Source organism: Argiope bruennichi, chromosome 1 (assembly GCF_947563725.1).
Source record: "Argiope bruennichi chromosome 1, qqArgBrue1.1, whole genome shotgun sequence".
In the NCBI taxonomy this organism is placed as follows: domain Eukaryota; kingdom Metazoa; phylum Arthropoda; class Arachnida; order Araneae; family Araneidae; genus Argiope; species Argiope bruennichi.
The window spans coordinates 87,275,292-87,285,848 of NC_079151.1; positions in this window are offsets into that span (position 1 = coordinate 87,275,292).

Genomic DNA, 10,557 nt, shown 5'->3' on the forward strand with positions numbered 1-10,557 from the left:
CATTTCATTGATTACAGATATTATAATCATAGGAAATGTATATTTTCCAGTATTATGACATTGTATTTGAAATTTTATCACTGAAGTTATTACTTTCAATTAATTATCAAGTACCTCTCACTGATTAGTGCAGATGAGATTAAATGTTTCAAAATAATATTGCTAGCCCAAAGAGAATGCATAGAATATTCACCATTGCGACATGTTTGCTAATTATCAAATATATTTCATTGATTTCAGATATTATTATCATAGGAAATGCATATTTTCCAGTAATATGACATAGCTAATATTTGAAATTTTTATCTTTTTTCAAGCTCTTACTTTCAATGAATGATTAAGTACCCTTCACGGATTAGTGCAGATGAGATAGTATATATCAAAATAATATTGCTAGTCCGAATAAACAATGAGTGGAATATTCACCCCTATGGCATAGTTACTACTTGTCAAGAACATCATATTGATTGCAGATAGTATTATCATAGGACTGTGATATACTTTCCAGTACTATGACATAGTTAATATTTAAAATTCTTAAGTTCTTATTCTCCTTGAATTATCAAGTACCCCACACTGATTAGTGCAGATTAGATGACATATTTCAAAAAAATATTGTTATTCTATAGAGAATGCATAGAATATTCACCACTGCGGCATGATTACTAACTGTCAAGCACATCTCATTGATTGCAGATATTATTATCATAGGAAATGCATATTTTCCAGTAATATGACATAGCTAATATTTAAATTTTATCTTTTACTTTTTCATATACGTAGCATAGAAAAAATACAGTAATTGTCAAAAAATCTCAATTCAAAATTTTAACGAATTTTTACGTTTTAGATCTCCGTGGGTTTGTAAAGCACATTCTTGGAAATTACCGTCTATCTGTCTGTAACAAATATAACTCAAAAGCGCTTTAAGGTAGGAGGTTCAAATTTGGTATTCGATCTTTACACCAAATTTGAAGATTTCAATCAAATTTTGAGTAAAATCTGTTCAGAGGAAATTTTTCGGCTGTTCGAATATAAGTTAACATAATAACTAAAAAACGATGGGACTTAAATAGATAAGATTCTATACACAAATTTAACATCTATAGTGTAGATACTTACATATATAAAATAATTTACAGTATAACAATAACTTACTTATATATGTACAATAACTTACATATATAAAATAACTTACTTATATATGTACAATAACTTACATATATAAATAACTTACAATATAACAATAACTTACTTATATAAAATAACTTACAATATAACAATAACTTACTTATATATGTACAATAACTTACATATATAAAATAACTTACAATATAACAATAACTTACTTATATATGTACAATAATTTACATATATAAAATAAATTACAATATAACAATAACTTACTTATATGTGTACAATAATTTACATATATAAAATAACTTACAATATAACAATAACTTACTTATATGTGTACAATAATTTAAATATATAAAATAAATTACAATATAACAATAACTTACTTATATGTGTACAATAACTTACATATATAAAATAACTTACAATATCGCAATAACTTATATGTGTACAATAACTTACATTTATAAAATTTATTATGGGATTTTGGAGCTATAAATGAAGTTTTATGTCAAATCTTTGTTTCTACCGATTGAGAAAAACGTGTCTAAAGTACAAAATCCGAAACAAAAATAGTATCTGAAAACTGTACCTGAAACAAAATTTTCAGATACATTTAAATGCGTGTCAGAGATTAATTGCCAAATAACTCGCCATGAATCGTAGCCATCGAGAGAGAGTCTCTCGTCGGCTACGCATGAACGACTCGATAGATTCAGTACAAATACCATATTCACGCCAAAGGTTAATTTTTCATAACTATAATACGTCAATGGCATGCTAAGCACTTCTCTGGTATGACGAATTTATTAGAGAGTATACAAGAAAGTTTTGGGGAGACCATGTCCGCTTGTTTCAAGTTATTACTTCAATTAATTATCAAGTACCCACACTGATTAGTGCAGATAAGTTTATATATTACAAAATAATATGTCTATGATAACAAAAGTATAATGTATTTGGCACTGTCACATATTTAGAATATGATATTTCTTTAACATGTGAATTGTCATGAAATATCAGAAGACACAAATAAGTGTCTTTCACTATTGTCAATCGAACAGCAAAGGACAAAAAATAGAGTCAGTCTTCAACAATGAATTAAAATGCTATTTAACTACAACAGCAAAAAACTGCTACAAAGTATAAATTATTTAATTCTATCCTTTTAAAACATAACCTTGACTAAGTAATCAGTCAAGTGAATCATAAAAATGTAACTAAATTCTAACTGAACAATGAAAATCAAGAATCATGAAATCTGCGATTGATTACTTTTCCTGAAAAGAAAAATGTGACAATCGCTAAGAGTGAGCAAACCATTGTATTCTTTGACCATATATATTTTTTGAATAGTTCAAAAGAAGTTGAACTTTACTTGGATAAATACACACACATAAAAAAAAATAAGAATTAACTATCGAAATAAATTAAATATCAGATTTTTTCACTGTTTTTTTATTCCATGTACTTAAAGCATGAAATTATTTCAATTATTTTAATTCCAAATAAGAGTTTAAATAATACCGGCATGTTCATGTTCCGACTGTTTTCAGAACCTTTTTTTCTCAGAAATTTCGTTCGATTATTTTCAATAAAGACAATGTCCTTCAGTGAAATTTTTAGTAAAAAATAACAAACAAAAGTTATTTAGATTAATAATAAATGAATGATGTATGAGAAGAAAGAAAACATAATATTAATTTTATAACATATAATTTTAGAATTTTTTTTTTATTTTCCAAATTTGACTAAATTTTAGAAACATGACTTTGTTAATATAATTATTTCACATTGTTTTCATAATCTTTATTTTTAGAAATTTCATTTGATTGTTTTCAATTAAGACTATATCCTCCTGTGAAATTCTTAGTATAAAATAAGAACAAACAAAAGAGATTTAGATTAATTACAAATAAATGCTGCATGAAAAGAAAGAAAAAAAAACTATAACATATAGTTTCAGAAATTTTTTTTCAGAATTTGACTAAATTTCAAAAACATGACTTTGTTAATATAATTAATTTACATTGAATAAATCGCCATGGAATTTATTTAGATATAAAAAAAAGTTCCGACAAATTTTTGCATGAGTTCTTCTCTTGATCATTGAATATGATTCAAAGTAAATTCTTTATTAATTATTTGTTGTTCTGGTTGAATTAAATTAAATTTAATTCAATTTTAATTTAATTTTCTATTTGGACATTGGAGACAGAATGAGTTTAAGTTATATTCAAATCTTAATTTTAAATATTCATTTATGGAATTTTGGTTTCATGCATGCAAGTAATTTAAGAAATGTTTAAATATTTATGAATTTTGTTCAAATATTCTTCACAATGTTTTTTTTTCTGAAATAAAATTTTAGAATTTTGAAATTTTGCACCATCAAATACTGCTCTAAATGAAATTCATTGAGGTACAGGAAAAAATTTCTCAAAAGAAATTGTCCTCAGTATAAAGATTTCATATGATAAAAGTATTGTTTATATAACATACTTCTTATCGAATTTTTTGACAGAAATTTTGATAATATTTTCAATTTTCTATTATCTTTTTTTTATTCTAATATATACTATGTTTCAATAAATGAATCAGTCTATTTCATTACAAGAAAAGAATAAGAGAAGAAAGTGACTCCGCAATTTCAAATTTTGGAAGTTATTTTATGTTCAGTGTAAACAATTATAATTGTTTGAGTAAAAATTATCATGCATGTAATTAGAAATATGTTTAACATAAAAATGTAAGATTGATATAACTGAATAGGTGATATGAGTTCTAAGATGTCTTAAATGTTCTGTACATTTCAGTATCCGAAATTAACATCAGAAAATATCTAAATTACAAGATCCAGCAGCATTTGGATAAAAAAAAAGGCATTATTTTTTTTAAAAACATTTTTATTGATAACATTCAAAAATGCTTCTTTTTGTCATATACGAACGTTTTCAGTTTTAGCCACATCTGATATATAAAAATTAATTTTTGTTTGTTCGTATTTTATGCGCTGTCTTATCATTCATTTGATTGCGACAAAACTTGGCCAAGTTATTAAGTTATTGCTTGAACTTGCGCGAAAGTTATAGGCATAGTACAATTATTATATCTAATATATAAAAATAAATCTTTGTTTGTTCGTATTTTATGCGCTGCCAGACAGTTCATCCGATCGCGATAAAACTTTGCCAACTTATTGCTGGCACTAGCGAGAAGGTTCTAGGAATAGTTCAATTATATATATATATATATATATATATATATATATATATATATATATATGTGTGTGTGTGTGTGTGTGTGTGTGTGTGTGTATATGTGTGTGTGTGTGTGTGTGTATATATGTGTGTGTGTGTGTGTGTGTGTATATATGTGTGTGTGTGTGTAGATTTAAAGGAATTTTTGTTTATTCGTATTTTAAGCGCTGCAGCACTGTTCATCCGATGGCGATGGCGATAAAACTTTGCTAACTTATTGTTTTGAATCTAGAAAATTCATGTTTTTCACATGGCCAGTTTTATGATGGATGCTCACTAGTAAGGGCAGTAAAGAAATTTATTTGTTTTTGCTGAAGACGGAAAAACAAAAAATATTGGTTACCCTAAAGTACATATACTTGAATAATAAAGTTAAAAAAAATAGTATAAATATTATTTATAAGTCTCCTTTATATATCATTAACTTTCTATGAATGCATTCATTGTCGGCAAGAAAATAAATATCATTCTTTCTATCATTCCTAATGAAACAAGATGGCTATTTCAAATTTCAAACGATATTTCCAAACGATATTTCAAACGATATTTCTTCTGCAGCAGCAACACGCTTTTTTTCATTCATTTCATTTATTCTCGATACTTATTAACTTTCAAAATGGGGGACACATTTATATGTTGCGGTTTCTTTTCTTCTAAGAAGCCTTTTCTTTTTATTCCTCCTTTTCAAAAGAAAGGTCAAGATCAATCGAAAGCGGAAATTCGTAATCCGAAGAGAGCTCAGTCTTTTTTTCTCCTCCGAGTATCGTCCTTCGTCGTGAATCCCATTGTCTTCCAACAGATCCTCGTCGTGACTACATCTGGGCGAAAGGTGGGCGTCGACGATCCTTGGGCGAGAGAGCTTTCACACCCGAAGCGATCGGGAAGATGTTTCTGAGCTTACGCAACCGACGATTCACTCTCATAACTTTGAGAATGACAACATTCTCCTTTTGAGTTAGTGTTTTAACCAGTGGGAGTGGTCTCGCCGAAACTTTCTCGCATACTCTTCAATAAAGGGCTTATATCCCCCCCTTCTTTTCTCACTGAAAATTGTGGATATTGTGTAAATACACCAATGATTTGCATGGCATTGTGGAGCAAAAGTTAGGAAGTACAGATCTTTGTTTCTGAGCTTACGCAACCAATGATTCATTCTCATAACTTTGAGAATGACAACATTCTTCTTTTGCATTTGTGTTTTAACCAGTTAGAGTGGTCTTGCCGAAACTTTCTCGCATACTCTCTAATAAAGGACTCATACCCCCCCCCCCTTCTTTTCTCACTGAAAATTGAGGAATTTGTGTAAATACACCAATGATTTGCATAGCATTGTGGAGTAACAGTTAGAAGTACAGATCTTTGTTTCTGAGCTTACACAACCGACGATTCATTCTCATAACTTTGAGAATAACAACATTCTCCTTTTGCATTAGTGTTTTAACCATTGAGAGTGGTCTCGACGAAACTTTCTCGCATACTCTCCAATAAAAGTCTTATACCCCTCACCCTTCTTTTCTCGCTTAAAATTGTGGTTCTTGTGTAAATACACCAATGATTTGCATTGACATTGCGGAGCAAAAGTTAGGAAGTACAGATCTTTGTTTCTGAGCTTACGCAACCGACGATTCATTCTCATAACTTTGAGAATGACAACATTCTCCTTTTGCATTTGTGTTTTAACCCATGGGGGAGCTCTCGCCGAAACTTTCTCTCATATTTTTCAATAAAGGTCTTATACCCCCCCCCCCTCTGCATAAAATTGTGGATTGTATAAATTCACGGATGACTTGCATGGTATTGACGAACAATAATTACGAAATACACATCTTTGTGTAAAAATAATGTTTTTATTGAATCTATGGTGCGAATATGTATTTTGGATGCCTTTCTGCCGACCAACATTTGCCATGGAACTACAATTGTAATTTCCAAATAATATACTCAATTTCATTGATTGAATTATTGCGTTTACGAGCTATAGTGTTTACATGCATGCAAAAGAACATATCGAACAAATGGTCAACGCCTTGACGATTTCGTTCCAAATTTGATATAAATCACAATTTACATTCTAAATCTGTACACCAAATTTTATCCAACTAGTTTTTTAGATTTTCTAGCAGTTGTGCTCACTTGAACACAAACATACTAGAACAATCGAACATATAGACTTCTTCTGAAGGAATTTCGTTCAAAATAAAAAAAAAAAAATTCCAAATTTGGCGTAAAATCCATGTATTCAACTTCATCCATATAGCCCAAAGTGTTTTTGTAGTATTATCCTTTTTAGTAATTGAATTTACAAATTTGGTGTGAAGTCCATAAACCAAATTTTATTCATTTTTGAGATATCGTGTTTATACACAAAAACCTCGATTTCGAATTTTCTGATTATTACGATACTGCAGACGATACTTTCGCTTTTTATACTTCTTATACGAGGAAGTAAAATAGGGCAAATTCAATTGCTGATTAAAATTAGCAAATTTTGTCCGTATACCAAATTTAATTTTTGTTTCTTTTTATGTTACTTTGTCATATATAGAAATACATATAAAGAAATAGCAAGTCACCATTTAGAGGGATTTAGCCCAAAATTAGGTACAAATTTGTTTACAAAAATTATATTAGGTATTTACTTCTAAAAACAAGCAATATTTGAGTTATTTTTGAATAGATATACACGCGAATGGACAGAGAGACAGGCATAATTTCAAAAATCTGTAATTATAATAATAATTCCATATATCGAATTTTATCTGTCTAGCTCGCAGTGCTTTGAAATCCTCGCAATTGTGCATAACATCCTCGCAATTGTGCATTCACAATTGTGCATAAACAGCTGGACAGACAGGCTTTCTTTGAATGGATTTTATTCGAAGCTCTTGATTTATCTGGATTTTTTTTGATAGGAAAATCATATATCAAATTTAATCCATATGTTCTTTTATTTATTTATTTATTTATTTTGTATTTTTCAGTTATCGTGTTCACAGAAGACAATTAAAAAACCAAATTCCAAAATTGAGATGAAAAAAAAAAAAAAAATATCCAAGCAATACAAAAAAAAAAAAAAAAGAAAACTTCACTTAAATTTAGAGGTCGATTCTTCAGTGAATACTTTCTTCTTATTTGTTCAAATAAGAGAAAATATTGTTATGAATTTTTGACAAAATACTTATTTACACTTAAATTGAGAATAATTCTAATTTAATAAAACAACTTTACTTAGTTTATGTTTCTGATTAAAGAATTCATATACTAGTTTTGAAATGAAATTTGATGTGTTTGGAAAAGGCGCTAACTCCATAATTTTTTTTTTTTGCATAGGTTAGACCAAAACAATTTTTTTTTCTTGAAGAGCACGTTGTTGCATTTTTTAATGAATATCTCAGCGAAATTCAACAGGTTGTTTATTATCCGAGGTATTATATTCTTTCTGGAATTTCCCTTATTTATTTTTTTATTTCATTTTTTACAAAAATAGAAAGAAATTTCATGCGAATAATTCCTTTAAACATATTTTTAAATAAAATTAATTCAGTTTCTTCCAGGAAAACCTAGGAAAAACTCCCCCCCCCAAAAGGGGGGGGATTTCTAATTTCTTAGCAAATTATCAAAATTTCATTTAAAAAAAAAATAGTTGAAGATCCTCATTTCTGTTAGCAGTAATGCTGCATGATTCAGAGAGATTGTTTTTCACTACTTTCTAAGACTCTAATAAGCTTGAGTTTTTCTCTCAAAAATATCCAAGTAAAGTTTGACTATAAATCAATATGCCTAACATTTTGAAATCTAAACTAATCGGAATGCTAACTTCAATGAAACGATCAACTTTTTTCAGGGTTATTTTTTAACTCTTCAATTCTTCTTCTCACATTTTTTTTATATCACTGTACGAAACACAAACACTTTTATAAACGATCTAGAAATATAGCGCAAATCAGAGTAGTTTTGAATTTTTGGTAGATTTATTTATTTTTGGATTTCACATGCCCTTGTCTTTTATTTAAAAAAAAGACAAGGCACGAAAATGCAGATTATTTGGGGTCATTAAGTTTTAACTCAAGTTTATTAAAAATTATATTTTTTCTGGAGGAACTTTTTTTTCTTTTTAAGAATGCCTTATACAATAATTTATAACTAGGGACTACTAACTAGGAATTCGTACTCAATTTAAATATTTTGAATATTATGATTAAATACAGTGTGGAATTTCTAAGAAACAATTGATAGTATATATATATATATATATATATATATATATATATATATATATATATATATATATATATATATATATATTAAAAAAAATCTTATAAAATTACCAGAATTCCCTTGCCCACAAAGAGACAGACGGCGGTACTAGCTCAGACTTGAAGCTGATAATTATGTTTAAAAGATTTTATCAAGTATGACTTTTGATATATATGAAAATTAATCATTTTAATTTCTAAATTCATTTGATTTGTTTACACCTTATTCCTTTATATTCCCTTTTTATGAAGGGATTATGATGAAGAAAAAAATTTTACCCAATTGTTTGTCTTCAAACATTGAAGGCTAGAATATATGCTTTGTCTAGTTTTCCAGAATAAACATGATGAACATGAGAATGACCCCAACATGAAGTAAAAAGCGCATGAAGTAAAAGCGTATCTGAAATGGTGATTGATTTGGAAATTATTTTCTTTTCTGAAAACTTTTCAGGCAGTATACTGATGCATTTGTAAAATTTAAGTTGTATTTACAAACTATTATTTTTTATATCTAGTTACACATATGCCAATAATTCTTTAATAAATTTTGATTTCTTTGCTTTTCGAACATTTTATACATATTCAAAAATAGATTTGTATTGTTTTCACAGATATTTCATATAGAAATTCATATTTCGCGATAACAATTTAACTTTTTTTTAACGAATAATTTTTTTAATCAAGAGATCTGAAATTTTAAATAGTAATTTTGTTGATTAAAAATATGATATTTATACTACATATCACATTTTTTTTATAATTTAGCAGTTATGCAACAAACAAAACAAAACAAATGCAAAAAAAACAAAACAAAAACAAACAAACAAAAAAACAAACAAACTCGAAAGATACAGTTGTTTTCATAGATTTTTGAGATCATGTTGACAATTATTTCACAGTTGTTTTCATGAATTTTTGCTTCCACAATTTAGAGTTAGAAAACAAATCTTTATTCTGCAATTTTTCAAACTTTTATTTGCTTCATAAATTAAGCTCTTAAGGATTAGAAATATCTCAATCTTATCTTTTATAGAAAATTTTGTGATAATAATTTTGAAAAAAAAAACAATTAATTCATTTGTTAGCTGGTTTTATACTGCATAAGTGAGTCCAATCGTTCTTTTAAAGCAGTTTTTCTAAAATAAAATGGTTTCATAATGGATGCCATTAAAATTGATAAACTTTCGTTTTTAATGTCGTTTCACGATTGTATGTTTTTAAATATCACCTATTAATACTTTAAATGAGGATAATAAGTGATAGCAACGTCTTTGAAATATTAAAAAAAATCTATCACGATTCTGGTTCATAACCTTTCCCCCTCTTGGGAACTCCGTAATAGCAGAGAAGAGCAAAATGATGCCAACCGTCAAACAGTAATTCCTTTTGATAATAAGCATAGCAGAAATAACAATAATCAGCTACCGAAAAAGAAAAAATAATAATAAAAGACGAAGTAGAATTAAAAATGCAGCCAATCCGAAGCGTGTTCTAATCAACGGGTCTCATGTCTGACTTCGAATTTTTAGCAATTAGCATACCCGATAAAGATTCTGAGTTTGGAAGACGTTGTACCCGAATACTTTTATTTTTCGCTTCTTTCTTTCCTTTTTGTGGACTTTTTTTTTCTTTCGTGGACGCCTAGATATGTTTTGTTTGGATACGTTTACAGTTTTGAAAAAAACTCGAATAGAAAAAAAAAGTAAAAAAGAAATTGCAAGGTTAGAAGGTCGTTGCCCGCCACTGTAGACGAATTTCGAAGCTTTCTGCCTCGAAGCCAGATGGCGTGATTTAGTTTGTGAGTGAAAGTGATAGTTTTTTTTTCTTTCTGCTTTTAATTCTACGATTTAGGGTTAATGTCATAACACTGATACTTACTGATAGCGTAAAACTGTTGGTGA